The sequence below is a fragment of the Lynx canadensis genome, chromosome B3, assembly GCF_007474595.2.
Source record: "Lynx canadensis isolate LIC74 chromosome B3, mLynCan4.pri.v2, whole genome shotgun sequence".
NCBI lineage: Eukaryota > Metazoa > Chordata > Mammalia > Carnivora > Felidae > Lynx > Lynx canadensis.
Window position 1 is genome coordinate 86,223,334 of NC_044308.2, and position 15,129 is coordinate 86,238,462.

Below are 15,129 nucleotides of genomic sequence, written 5' to 3' on the forward strand. Positions count from 1 at the left end.
ACAGCAAAAAGTTTATATAAACATGTCAGTCGGATCCAATTAATCAAGCATTTACAAGGTGGCTGCTAGATACAGAAGACAAAGAAACATTCAGAATATGATCACCTTCCTACCCTCAAGGAACTTACAAGGATATTTTAGTCTTCCTTACAAAGAAAATCAATTATTTTCCTTAATAGAATTCCCAGAAAAAGGTTTTGCTGAAAATGAATTAATTATATTTTTTGCTAAAGTTTTGTGTTTGGAAGAGAGACCATGGAATTGATCTGATTTGAAAGAAAATAGGCAGGGTCTACTAGAAACTACTGAAACACATGTTTTTACAACACTAATATTAAGAGGATATTCCTTGCCCATCCTGGAGAACACTAGGTTCCTGTAAGGTAAAACAAAAAGGAAAAACAAGAAAGTGACAGAGGTAGCACTTATAATACAGCCCTCGTTTGGCAGGACTAATAATAACTACCATTTATTGAGTGCCAACCAAGTCCCATGCACATGATAAACATTATCCTAATTTATTTCATTCATATGTGGAATTTAAGAAATAAAACAAGTGAACAAAAAAAAAGGAGACAAAAAAAAACCCCCAACTCTTAAATACAGAGAATAAACTGGCGGTTGCCAAAAAGGAAGTGGGGGTGGGGAATGGGTGAAACAGGTGAAGGGGATTGAGAGTATACCTGTTGTGATGAGCACAGAGTGATGTATAGAATTGTTGAATCATTATACTGCACACTTGAAACTAATATAACACTGTATGTTAATTATACTATAACAAAGAACTAGTCCCAGATAAAAAAATTATCCTATTCACCCTACAAAGGGAGCATTTTTACCCTACTTTTTCAAATGAAGAAACTGAGGCCCAATTGGCTTTGGAAATTTGCCTGAAGTCACATAGCTATGAGTGGCAGAACCAGAATTCTAATCCAGGAATGTGTCACTACAACCACCACAAATTTCCACTCATCATCAGTTGCCTCTGTACAGAGATATCTCTGTGGATACCTACATGGAAACCTATCATTTGGCCAAAACAAATTTCTTTGACTTGAACTTTAATGCTGCACAATGTAGTTCTAGCACTCTCTCAGTTTTTACCTCCTCTGTAGTTGGATCCTTGTCATTGACTTCTAGTGCTTTTCTTCCCCCTCAATGATGAAAGCTTGAAAGAGTATGTGGCAATTCCCAACTGTTGGCACATAGTCAGAATGGGTCTCAGATTGTACTTTTTTACCTGTATAAGTCCTAAAATGAAATAATTTCATTGATCAAATGCAAAGTAATCTTTTAAGAGTACAGACACCAGTTCTCTAGTTGACTGCTACATTCAATTGTCTTGTCTCAACACACACTGGCATATGAAAAACTCAAAACTAGAAGTCTGGTCAGGAAGCTGGAAGCAGACTAAATCCAACATAATTTCTTATTCTAGTTTTGAATGGTAGTAGAGTTATTTTAGTAAATATGGGATATATTGACACTTGGTAAAGGCCATATGAAGTTGGCTAAGGAGAAGACGGTATTAAAATTTTTACGGAGGGGCACCTGGGTGTCTGACTTTGGCTCAGGTCATGATCTCACAGTTCATGAGTTCGAGTCCCGCGTCGGGCTCTGTGCTGACAGCATAGAGCCTGGAGCCTGCTTCAGATTCTGTGTGTGTGTCTCTCTCTGCCCCTCCCCCACTTATGTGTGTGCACTCTCTCTCTCTTTCAAAAATAAACATAAAAAAAATTTTTTTTAATTGTTAAGGAGTAGGAGAAGCCAAATATTTTGCTGTCAGCCAAAGAACAATGAGAATGGGATTCTACGAGAAGGGACTTTAGAATTCAAGAAGTAAACTTACCAAGAGAAAAGTTATGTTATAATGTATATTTAATAGTCAGAAGCTAGTTTTCTTGTCTATTGTGTGCTAAATACACCCATTCCTAAAAAACAGAAATGCCCATTCTGCATCTCCTTACTTTCAGGTCAACAGGCATTCTTCTTTAAGAAATGCCCACATTATAGTGGTTTTCAAATATTATGTTGTTTAAGCCAAGTAATGCCTAGCATTACCATCACCATCAATAAATGGGAGAGAGAGGCACAGAACAGATTCTCCCTCAGTGCCTCTAGGAGGAACCAACTCTGTTGCCACGTTGACTTTGGACTCCTAGCCTCCAGAACTATGAGACAATAAGTACCTGTTGCTTTAAGCCCCATCCCCCAAAATATGTTGCTTAGCAAGAATTTTATCTCTTAAAGTGAAGCATGAATTAGGTCAAATTATGTTATTTTGATGTGCGAATACAAAAGAATCTACCTCTCCAACGTAAACATGCAAGTCAATATGGTTCATTACTCTACATTTTGAAAACTTCTTCGTTTACACAAATGCATAATCTAAATGGTGCTGTCCGGTACAGTAGTTACCAGCCACATGTGGCTATTTAAATTTAAATTAGTTATGATTAAATAAAATTAAAAATTAATTTCCTCAATTCCACTGGCCACATTTGAAGCACTCAGCACCCACATGTGACTAGTAGCTACTACACTGGGCAGCACAGATAAAGAGTATTTCCATCCATGCGAAACGATCTACTCGAAAGTGCTGCTGTAGAAGGGAAGAGATATAGACTAGAGAGCCACTGCCATAACCACTGCTTCTATTTAGGGAAATTCCTGGTTTTTCATCCAACACTGACTTCATTACACTCATATAATGACAGCTATACTTCACAGTCCCATAAATATCACTTTCTTGGCTTTACAACCTAAAGAAACTAAGAACTAGCACTGTATTATGCACAGTGGCTGATCAGAATCAAGTTTGGAGATGCTATCATCCTGACCTTTCTATTGGCAGGCGTTATCTTATGCAGTTCGATTTGTTTGGATTAGAACTCAGTTGGGGTGAGAGAATGGAAAACATGATCTCCCCCTTCAACAATGACCCAAACTTATCCACTGTTCCTTTTGAGATTGTTCCTAAGTGACCACAAAGTACATTTTACACTAACAGCAATCCTGCACTTTTCAAAAACCATAATAAGCCCTCCAGATAATAAAAAGATTGATCCTGGATAGAGGAAAGCTGTGCATTTCCCCCGGACCCATATTCTATAATGGATATAGAAACATGGTATTGAGTACATTTTAAATAAGAGTGCTCAGAACAATCTACTCACAAGGCAGACAATCAATATTCCCAAGTGTGCCTAGAGTTCTCAAAATAGGTTTAGAGTTTTTTTCTAATTTATTATAGGGGTTCAAAGTTGTCATAAATACAATTATGGAATCTATATTACTTGCCTTAATTAAAGTCTCCAAATACCTTTGAAAATTATTTTAACAATTTCTCCCAAGACCAATGTCTTTGGCATTATCAAAAACTTTTAAAAGACTTTTTTTTAAAACAAGGATTCAGTATCCACAGCATCCTATGAGAAAGACAAAGAGTGAAAATAAAGCTGAGTCCTCCTAGTAAGGCAGCCTAGATCCATTCTGTAACAGATCGTCCCAGTAAGAGAAAACAATGGCCAGTCTGAGTCCAGGGAGATATCATGACATATATCCTTGGGATGGCAGCGAGACATATTTGCTCTGAATTAACATGCAAATTGGATCTATTCTCTTATTATTTTTAACTCTTCTACTTACAACAAGCATATGCAACATGGTATGATGTTTAGAGCATAAACCTAAAGGAAAATAAATAATAAAGTGCATTACTACAACTGCAAATATGATAGGAACTCTGATCTAAATTTTAAAAATTAGAGGAAATTATTTTTAAAAATTGACATCAGCTCATGTGCATGGTGTGGCTCTTTTGAGAAACATGGGCCCTGAGAGAGACTTCTAGCCAAAGAAGATTTGGTGGTTTCTCATTAAGCCCCTGGAAGTGAGTGAAATGAAAATTAAGTCGTTTATGGAACACATACTCTTGAGACATTCCCTGGCTTGATTAGATGAGGCAACAATACAATGTGGATGTGAATGCTAAACAGATGGGGAAAATAACCATAGAAAAGGGCTGCTGGCTTTGGCCAGATTGTAAAAGGTTTCTCCTAATGGGCAAGCAAAATACACCTCATTGAAAAAGAAGTTTGGGCGGATCTGGCCACTAAAAGAAAAAAGCTGAATACTCTATTGCTGGAGGGGAGGCAAAAGATAATGAATGATTGCAGGGAGGAACAAGGGGGGCTTCTAGGTTACTAGTAATATTCTATTTCTTGACTGGGACAGTGGCTACAAAGTTTGTATACTTTGAATAATTCGTCAAGCTCTATACTTAAAATCTGTGTATTTTTATATGCATATGTTACACTTAATTTTTTTTTAATGTAAAGAAGTAAAACTCCCCCTCCTCAACAGAAAGTCACACAGACTAACCTCAGAATCTTCGTGGGTTTCAATGAAAGAAGCAACAAAAAGGGATTTGTTTAATGTAACACTAAGGCATGTCATTGAGTCAGACACATGTTGTGGTGACATTTCATCTTTTGAGGTCCTTTTGTGAACATTCTGGTGTGGCATTAGTCCAAGCCCATTGGTGCATGTAAACAAGATGTTTTATGTCTGACTGTTTGGTACTAACCAATGCAGTTGTCAGCCAGCAGACATATGTAGAGTGCCTCATAGATGCATAGTACTTCCTGCACTGGCTAGTGCCGCGAGAGAAGTATTCTGGCCACAGTGACATAAAAATGACCTTTTTCCCCCCTAAGCAACACACCAGCAAGTGTAGAATAATGTAATTCATACTAAGATTAAGGTGCTAAAGTGCTTTATGTTACTTTAATCAGAGACTCTCCAAGCATAGGTTAACTAGATTAGTGCAATGGTCTTAACCTTGGCTGCTCTGTAAAATCACCCAGGCAGTTTTGAAAAGCACTGATACTTCAGTTCCATTTCCAGAGATTCTGATTTAATTAGTCTGCAGTGTGACCTAGCCATGGAATTTTTTTTTATTATTATTCTCCAGATGACTCTAATGTGCAACCAATGGTGAAAACCACTTGCCTAGGTTGGGACTTAGGTTGATAGCCTATTGCAAAGCTATTTCAGGTAAGAATAACATCAAGAAGAGATACAGGAGAATGAGTAGAAAAGTCCTGTGATTAGGAAGAACTAGCAAGTTTGACCAGAAGCAAAGGACCATACTGAGAGATTAGGTTAGATCAGTGGTTCCCAAAGTCTCAGGCAGTTTCCACCCCCCAAAAAAACTCATTTTTGTTTGTTTGGAGTCTCCATTTAAGCTTAGTAAGACCAGCATCATTCACCCTGATTGTAGGTATCAATATCTACGACTGACACTTCTGTGATTTTCTTAGGAGGCAGAATAATTTCTTTACTCCAGAATAGCCCTTATATTCTCTTACCCACTTGAATGATGGAGATATTAAGGATATTAGGTTGCTATTGAAATGCTAACATACTAAGAGAACTTAGGGCAATACTGTATTACCAATGTTCTTAGTTTCAACACATGAAAATAGCTGAGTCAGACATATTACTCACATTAACTCATGTAACCTTCACAGCATCCCTATGAGTTTGATTCTTTTATTAATCCCAAACACAAGATACTAAGCCATGGTTAAGTAGAACTTGACACTTATTAATAAGTGGATGAGGTGAGATTCAAAGCCAGACAGTCTGGTCGTCTTCCATCCCACTATACTCATAGGTAAGTTGGAAAAGGACAGCATAGATAGGAAGTACAACTTAAAAGTGGAAGTTTTAAACACCAGGCCAAGAAATTTTAACTTGTGGGTGACAGATGCATATGGCGTGAAATGTAAAAGAAATATTTTTCAGGCATCTGTTTATGGATGGATTGGAAGAGCATATGACACTACTGATTTCTTTGAAATGTTCTTTACTTTAGCTTTCAGGATACTCTTTCTGGTTCTCTTTCCACCTCTCTGGTGACTCAGTTTTCACATTCTGATGCACCTACTGCTTCCTCCTCCTCTTCCTCCTCCTCCTCTTCCTCCTTCTCCTCCTCCACTTTCTCCACCTCCATCTCTCCTTCCTTCTCCTCCTCCACTTACCCTGGTGTTCTTCAGGGTTCTGAATTACTCTTCTTCTGCCCTTCTGGCTTCTCTGATAGCTATGATTCTTAACAGGGCTGCGGAGGATGTGAAGAGGGAAAGGTTTAAGTATCTCAAGTAGGGATGTACTTTTTTAAATCCCCTCGGGTGACCATGATACACACCCCCCATTCCAACACACAGACAAGGTTAAGACTCACTGACAAATATGCTGATGACTCTCAAACCTTCATGGACACCCATCCTAGATTCCAACCTCCTACTGAATAATTCAAATATCACATACATAAAATATAGGTCACGATTCCTCAGGCCCTCTTTGATATTCCCCACCATGTTTAATGGCATCAGACATCATCTTCACCCAGTCTCCAACTGTGAGGCTCGCTCTTACTCAACTTTCCAAATCCAATATACCACCAAATCCAATGATTCTTCCTCAGATCCAGACCTCCTTCTCTTTCCCACAGCCACTGCCCTGAATGTTCATTCTCCCTCCTCTGAATAACAGCAACAACCTTCCAAACAGGCACCTTACGGGAATTCAACCTCTGCATCACCACCAATTTATTTTCCTCAGTAGGATCTGCACATGGCACTGCCCCCCGTGGCCCCTCATCTTCTGAATACCTTTCACAGCCTCCTACTGCCTATAGAACAAATACAAAAAAGCATAAAAGAACCACAACACCTGCCCCAATTCATTTCTATAACTTCATCTCTCACCATTCCCTGTGTATTCCTCCTCCTCTAAACCCCAAAACTTCAATCACACTAAACTCATCCTTCCACGAGGTGATAATAAGCTTTCATGCTTCCAAGTCACTGCAAGTGCTACCTCCTCTGCTTCGAATGTCCTGTTCACTCAGAAAATTCCTACTCACCCTTCAATACCCAATACAATTATTTACTTCCTCAGTAATAATGTTCTGGCTCACTCTTTTGGGTCTCTCAGTACTGGTGGGATCCTCCAGGCCCAGGACCCACTTTATTCCATGTTGTCTTCTCATGTCCACACTTAGCACCTGGCACCTGCTAGATATGCAATACAATCAATGTTTATTAAAGAAAGGACTGAAAAACTTGACCCAGGAGCTAAATAATTATTGAAGTCATCTAGTCAAGAAACTTTACGAAACCAAAACAGAGGCGGTCAAAAATAGAGAGAAGGAGGTAGACCTGAGAGATCAGTGACAGTTTCAATGAGAGGTACATAGAATGGAATAAGGATCAGAGTAACTCAATGTTTTGTGCTTGGGAAATTTGAGGGTTGATGTTTCATGGGTAGTACTAGAAAATATTAGGAAGATGAAATAATTTTTTACCCCGTGATGGGTCCTTTTTATACCAAACATAGCTTTACTTTATGTGAAAAAAATTTTTTCAAGTTTTGAAGTCTTCAAATATTAATTCTAGATTTATGAGAATCCTTGGATAGAATAATTTTCCTGACAACTGCAATGGCAAAATTATTACTAAAAATCAGGCATGCTGACATTCAGTTACATTTCCCACTACAGTATTCTGACTCTTCAGGTTAGATTTCATATTCTGAACTCAAAAACTTAATACTCCAGGAAAAAAAAAATCTAAAGACACGATTCTCTTGAGAGATTCATAATCAAGTTTAATATTCTATGTTTCATCCATGATTCTTACCTTTCTGTCCCTCAACAAATGTACTCATCATTTTTAATGGATCTCCTTCACTCCACTTATAAGTCGTCTCTAAGTTTGAATCCTATGGCACCCTCTTCATTGATTCAAAAAGTATACTTAACTCTTCCTGTACACAATTTAATACTCAGTTCAACAGGTGAAATAGTGGAGTTTTGAGATTTTGAGTGAAGCCTCTGGAATTGAAACCAAGAGTTTGCCACTCACAACATGAACAAGAGTTACTCGACTTCTTTCTCTCCCTCTTCTTCAATTTCCTTATTTGTAAAATAAAGCTGTTGACAGGTCCCACAAAACCTGGTTTTGCTCTAATCTTAAAAAAAACCTATACGTAGTAAGTGTTCACTAAATGTTAAGCATTATGATAATTACTATTATTATCATTTATATAGTTGTGATACCTCAATGACTAGTCCATCTTGAATATTTGTGTTATCTGTCTTAGCTTAAAAATTCCTTCGTTGTTTGGGGCGCCTGGGTGGCGCAGTCGGTTAAGCGTCCGACTTCAGCCAGGTCACGATCTCGCGGTCCGTGAGTTCGAGCCCCGCGTCGGGCTCTGGGCTGATGGCTCGGAGCCTGGAGCCTGTTTCCGATTCTGTGTCTCCCTCTCTCTCTGCCCCTCCCCTGTTCATGCTCTGTCTCTCTCTGTCCCCAAAATAAATAAAAAACGTTGAAAAAAAATTAAAAAAAAAAATTCCTTCGTTGTTTATGGGAGTGGAAAGATGAACGTCTAAACAAAGGTTTTGAATGAAACCTAGCACAGAACTGAATTACATTATAATTAACTTAGAAATAAATCTTGGGGCACCTGGGTGGTTCAGTCGGTTAAACTTCCAACTTCAGGTCAGGTCATGATCTCACATTTCATGGGTTCGAGCCCCACATCGAGCTCTGTACAGATAGCTCAGAGCCTGAAGCCTGCTTCGGATTCTGTGTCTCCCTCTCCCTCTGCCCCTTCCCCACTCATGCTCTGTCTCTCTCAAAAATAAATAAAAACATTTAAAAAAAAGGAAATAAGCCTTCAGTAACCTAGTGAGACACTCCAATCTCCTGTCTATATTGTAGTAGTCATCTTACTATGTGCTATGTTCTCCACTGTTTTTTTTTAATTTTTTTTTCTACGTTTATTTATTTTTGGGACAGAGAGAGACAGAGCATGAACGGGGGAGGGGCAGAGAGAGAGGGAGACACAGAATCGGAAACAGGCTCCAGGCTCTGAGCCATCAGCCCAGAGCCTGATGCGGGGCTAGAACTCACGGACCGCGAGATCGTGACCCGGCTGAAGTCCGACGCTTAACCGACTGTGCCACCCAGGCGCCCCTGTTCTCCACCGTTTTTAAGACGACATCAAAAAGTATTTAAGCCATCCTCAGGGCGCCTGCATGGCTCATTAGGTTAAGTGTCCAACTTCAGTTCAGGTCATGATCTCACAGCTCATGGGTTCAAGCCCCGCGTCGGGCTCTGTGCTGACAGCTCAGATCCTGGAGCCTGCTTAGGATTCTGTATCTCCTTCTCTCTCTCTGTCCCTCCCCCACTCATGCTCTGTCTCTCTCAAAAATACATAAACATTAAAAAAAATTTAAAGATGACCCATCCTCGACTATTAATTGTAATGCTCTTATCAAATTATGTTTATCTCACCTTGAAATCTCAACAACTAAAAAAAAAACAGCAAAAGCAAGAATTTGAACAGCCTTTCATGCCTATGTATACTATGCAGGAGGAATCAAAAAGTGCCTATTTATTTATCCAGAATTCAACTGTATGAATCCAGGAAATGAAATTTGTCTCTCTTGCTATTATCTAAAGGTGTGGATATTCCTATGAACCAGAGACATTGTTACAATTAAGTTTACTTAAAAATATTTCAATGACCCAGCAATCACGCTCCTAGGTATTAACCCAATGAGCTGAAAACTTATATCCACACAAAACTCTACACACAAATGTTTATAGCAGCTTTACTCATAATTGTCAAAACTTGAAAGTAAGCAAGATGTCCTTCAATAGATAAATCAATAAACAAGTTGTGATATATCCCATACAATGGAATGTTATTCAGCCAAGAAAAGACATGGGAGCCTTAAATGCATGTTGCTTAGTGAAAGAAGCCAGTCTGAAAAGGCTACATACTATATGATTCCAACTACATAACATTCTGAAAAAAGAAAAACAGCAAAAAAAGGCCATGATCGTCAGAAGTTGTAGGGGTGGGAATGAATACGTAGAACACCAGGGATTTTCAAGGAGTGAAACTATTTTGTATGATTCTGTAATGGCAGATACATGGCAATACGCGTCTGACAAAATCAGTATGGCGCTGATTTTTTAAAACTAGAATATTAAAATGTTACATTTATGTTTACGTATTACTATTTATTCATTTGTGTCAATTACATTTCTTTCCAAAATATAATTTTGCCCATATGCAAAAATCCCAATTTTAGTTCCCTGTTGGAAGCATAAACATCAGCTGATTTTCTTTAAAACTTTCTTATTGCTGATGTCAAGTATGTGAATATATTAGGCTGAAATATAAGCAAATAAGTACATAAGAAAACCTCCTTTAGTGGCTCCCAAATGCATCTTCATTTGTGCCAGATGTCTGATTTTTATACATCACTACATTATAGGATCTCGAGTAATGCCAAAAAAAAAAAAAAAAAAAAGAATGAGATCATATAGTGTAAGCCATCACTACTGTGTAGTCTGCTTTATCTAGGAATTAATCTGGCAATTATCTCTGTTATTCTCTAAAGTGAATGATATATCATTAAAGTAGCCAAAAGGCATCAACACTTCTGCAAAAGTTAGAGTCTATTACCATTTAGCCTATCTGTATGTCAATAAATTAGTTTTACAGGGCTTCCTTAGCAATTGACACTCAACAGAAAATGTATAAAACAATTCAAGCATGCTAGAGTTGTGTCATCCATTAAGGACACACCCATCAATGTCAATAAAATAGTATTCCATTTTTTTTAAACTTTTTTCAACGTTTATTTATTTTTGAGACAGAGAGAGACAGAGCATGAACAGGGGAGGGTCAGAGAGAGGGAGACACAGAATCTGAAACAGGCTCCAGGCTCTGAGCTGTCAGCACAGAGCCTGACGCGGGGCTCGAACTCACGGACCGCGAGATCATGACCTGAGCCGAAGTCGGCCGCTTAACTGACTGAGCCACCCAGGCACCCCAGTAATCCACTTTTAAAAACTTTTATTTATGTTGCTTGGATTGCTAGATTCCTTTTGTCTTTGTTTTGCCCCAAAGCTTGTTTCTTAAAATATTTTGCACATATTCTACTTGCTTCTCTCTTGATTGATCATCAACCTCTTAGGGAGTTATCAGTTACTCTATTAAAGTAACAGAACCAGATATAATATCTCACCTCCCAAAGGCATTTATTCCCCAGGTGATTTTTTTAAAAATCTACTGAAGAAATATAATCCCACCTTCAAAACACTGAGACAAGGAAAAAGACAATAGAAGAGATAAAGAAAAAGAAACGACAATAGTGCTCCTAGAAGTTTTAACTCATGATCTACCATGTCAAGTAAATTATGTACTTTGGCATTCAGAGTCATATTCAAAATTAGTAAGATAAAGCCTTTATGTCTTATTTATTGTTATGGAAACTGATCTCCAAAATAAATAATTCTTAATAACTGTTTAAAATTTGACAAAAAACATATAGGTTTTCCTTGCAGACCACATTTTTTAAATTACAATTTCCATAGCAGGGACACCTGGCTGACTTAGTTCGCAGAGCATGCGACTCTTGATCTTGGAGTCATGAGTTCAAGCCTGTTGGGCACAGAGCTTACTTTAAAAAAAAAAAAGAAAAAGAAAGAAACATTGACTTGTGAATTTACATATTTGCCTAATGCCAGAACAACTGGATAAAATTGAAAAATTCAGTTGATCTATAATTTCCATAGCAATGTAATATCCAGTAAAACATTCTAGATGCTGATGAAAATGTCAATATGCTAATAGCTATATAGCTCTACCTTAAACACATCTGTCACATACATTAATTTACTATCTTTGGATAACACCTCTTATCTTTTATCTATTTTACTCTACTCCATTACCTACACGTTTCTAATTGCCCCATCTGCTAATTTCTCTTCATTGAAATGTCAAATATTCTCTATGAGTTCCTTAAAAACTTTGCCAATATACTAACTACATATTATATTGATTTTCATGAGGAAAATTACTTTTTGAAAAAGGAAAAACTATTTTAAATCGTTTATATTATATCCTCCACAACAGTCTTCAACTGAATTTTTTTGGTAAACTATGTTGCAGTCTTTTACCAACGTTCTTTGGTTCAGTATAAATGATATGGTAAATTTGCATTCAAATTCATGGAACTTTTCAAATCTGTTTCCCATTTAGCTGGCCAGCCAAAAACAATATTTTCATTTGTAAACAGCTGTTTCATAATCAGCTCTTTTGTACTATGTGGAACTCCATAAAAAAATAGAAATTTTTATTTAAAATACAGGAATTGCATTAATCCACTGCAAATCATTGATTAGTTTTTGTATACTACCACACGTTCAACTTATAAGGAAAGATTTTAAGGAAAATTTAATCTTGTGTCCAAATATAACATTACTTTAAACATGAGGTCATCTAAACATCTGTCTCCAATATATCACTGGGGATTTAAATCAAAAGTCTGCTAAACATGTACAATCATTTTGAAAATAAATAACAGGACAAATTTTGTCTTGATTATGATTATCATGCATTTTAAAAGGAAACATTTATTCTAATAAGAAAAGTCTGAACTAATTTAAACTTTATTGACATTAACTTAAAATAGTTTCACATAAGAGTAAGAGATATATTTATTTGCTGCTTAACAATACTTACATTTTAACTTTTCAACATTAAATGTTATTCCTTTACCTCTTTATAATATTTTTTATCTTTGCAAAATATTCAAGGAAAATTTTCAAAACATAAAATATTTCCACTCAGTAACTGAAAAACTTAATAATATTTGTTCTGAACTTTCCTTCCTTTAGGGCAAGTATGAATCCTCAACAAGAACGAAAATAGTTCTATCCATTTAATTGACTCCTGCTTTATGCTTTGAAGTAACATGAATATGGCTAATTACAAAACACAGTTAAAGCAATATCTTTACTCCAGGACTTTACAATTAGCAAAAAAAAAAAAAAAAAGAAAAAAAAAAGAAAAAAAAAAGAATGTATTTTGAAGAGAGTTTAATTAAACTTAAACTCTGTAGCTTACTGCAAAATTTAATTTGTGTCTAGTAAGTGTGAATATTTTAAATTCTGCAACAGGATCACTACTACCAGCTAACTACTTGAGATGAATTAGCATTAAAAATAAACCAAAATGCTTCATCTTCCCAAGTTTCTGCCAAAACTAAAATGAGCATTAGCCATTGAAAAGCTGAAGAAAAACAAACTGAAGCATCACAGAATAATACATTGTTAGAAAAACAACATAACATTCCGTAATGTGGCAGAAATCACCAGAAAATTCAGCTACAAGGGATATGAGAGTCTAGGCTGATCTTGCGTCTAGTAGGCTGTCACAAAACGTAACTAGAAAATGGTAGTTATGGGTTTCTGAACTACCTCAATTCTTTTCTTCTTCCTGCCTATGTCTTGGAAGACTTGACAGCTTTGGCCGTGGCAATTTCTGGTCACGGATTCTGTGTCCTGGTAGACACAGGCTAAGAATTTCAAAACGCATTCATGACACTGTGTACACAACTCTTTTAAAGGCAACAAGTGTGCCTTACTCATCTTGGATGCCCATTGGCCTACAACTCCATCTGACACATATCTGCAGCTTGATAATGCTTGATAAATGCATGAATAAGTTAGTGAAAGGAATATCTGACTAGAAAACAAGATCTTTGCCCTGGTTCCACTGAAACTGCCTACTAATAAACTGCCTCAGTTTTCCCACGTAGAAAATGAGGCTAATTCTTGAACTGCGTCCTCCCTGAGGTACTATGAGAACTGAAAGAGAACATACATACAAAAGTATCTAGAAAACCAGCAGTAGTAAACAAGCGTGATTATGATGATGATTATCAACAACATACATAGGTGAAAATTGTAGACACAGAGAAAGATACTGAATGTGAGATGAAGTATTTATTTTAAAACACTCTTTTGAAGAAGTTTAAAATTAAAATAATTTGCTTACCAAAATAATGTGATATGCTGGAATATAGAGAAATTCATACTGGAAATAAAGAACTGAGGCTAAGAAATCCCTGTGGAAAAGTTAAGTCTTGTGCTTTCATTGTTTTTTAACTTTATAAGACCTTGAAAACTTAATAATTAATGTCTTCTGAATTACCAAGAAGAAACTCAAGTTTTTTTTTTTATATAGTTAATCAATTGAGCTTTTCCTGGATCTTTGCTTTCCCATTCCAAAAGGTTTAATACTATAATGAATGGCTAAAGATGCTGATTCAACATAAGTAATATGAAAGCATGTATTCTTGTGCTGCCATTGATACTTTCCTTCAAATTCAAACAAACACAGATATGAACTAAGCAGGATGTGTTTGAATTATACTGATCTTTGCAGACTTGTCTTTATGATTGTCAATTATCTCCATTTTTTTTCCAAAAAGAACCACTAAAGCATAAAAATAATTTTGTTTTATTGTACTTTCCACTTGTATAACTTGCTCACATTCAAACTTTGGGTTCCTACATATTTTATAATTTTCCATTTCTTTCTATGTAGATTTTCTCTCTATGATGGGAATAAAAAGCAGCCCCTTGAAAAATACTTAACTTGGCTTTTCCCTATTCACTTTTACTCAAAATACTTAAAATAAAATATGCAAGGTACTATGGTCACTTTTTATTTTTTTCTAGATTATACTGACTTATATTTTTCAAAATATCCACATTGGTAAGCTTTTCATACATTTTTGTCTCAGTGTTTTAATATGATACAAGCCCCATCTTTAGGGACAGTGCTTGTCAACCTTGGCTGCATACAGGAATCAGCTGAAATGCTTTAAAAATGCCAAGCCCCGGGTCCAACACCCCAAGATGCTGATTTAGTTGATATGGAGTGTGGCTCTGGTATCAGGGTCTTTTAAAGTTACCCAGGTCAGTCAAGGCTGAGACCCATTGCTTTGGAAGTTTATAGTCTTGTACAGGAGATTGCTAACAACACAACTAACTGCCAATTTAGGGAGTGCTTACTTGTGCCCAGCAGCCAGCTAAGCACTTTATGTGCATTATCTCATTTAATTCGCAGCAATGTTATGAAGAAAGATTCTGTTACTAATTCCTACTTTACGAATAAGGACATGAAGATTCGAAAGATTAAGAAACTCTCGCGCCTGGGTGGCTCAGTCGGTTAAGCATCCGACTTCAGCTC

At 36.7% G+C, this 15,129-nt stretch overlaps 1 protein-coding gene and 1 long non-coding RNA gene across 4 annotated transcripts in view; both read right to left on the reverse strand.

Moving 5' to 3' along the window:
• LOC116737729 overlaps window positions 1–7,287 on the reverse strand; it is a 47,437-nt gene extending 40,150 nt beyond the window's left edge. Inside the window, exons 1-4 of one of the 2 annotated variants that reach the window (XR_004343805.1) lie at window positions 6,932–7,287; window positions 6,048–6,124; window positions 3,649–3,689; window positions 1,105–1,251 (exon numbers count right to left, since the gene is read on the reverse strand). This is a non-coding gene — a long non-coding RNA (uncharacterized LOC116737729). The remainder of the gene's footprint in view (window positions 1–1,104; window positions 1,252–3,648; window positions 3,690–6,047; window positions 6,125–6,931) is intronic. The other variant, XR_004343806.1, reaches the window with a different exon arrangement.
• Window positions 1–15,129, reverse strand: part of SLC25A21 (solute carrier family 25 member 21) — a 444,650-nt gene that overhangs the window by 412,332 nt on the left and 17,189 nt on the right. The window lies entirely within an intron of this gene.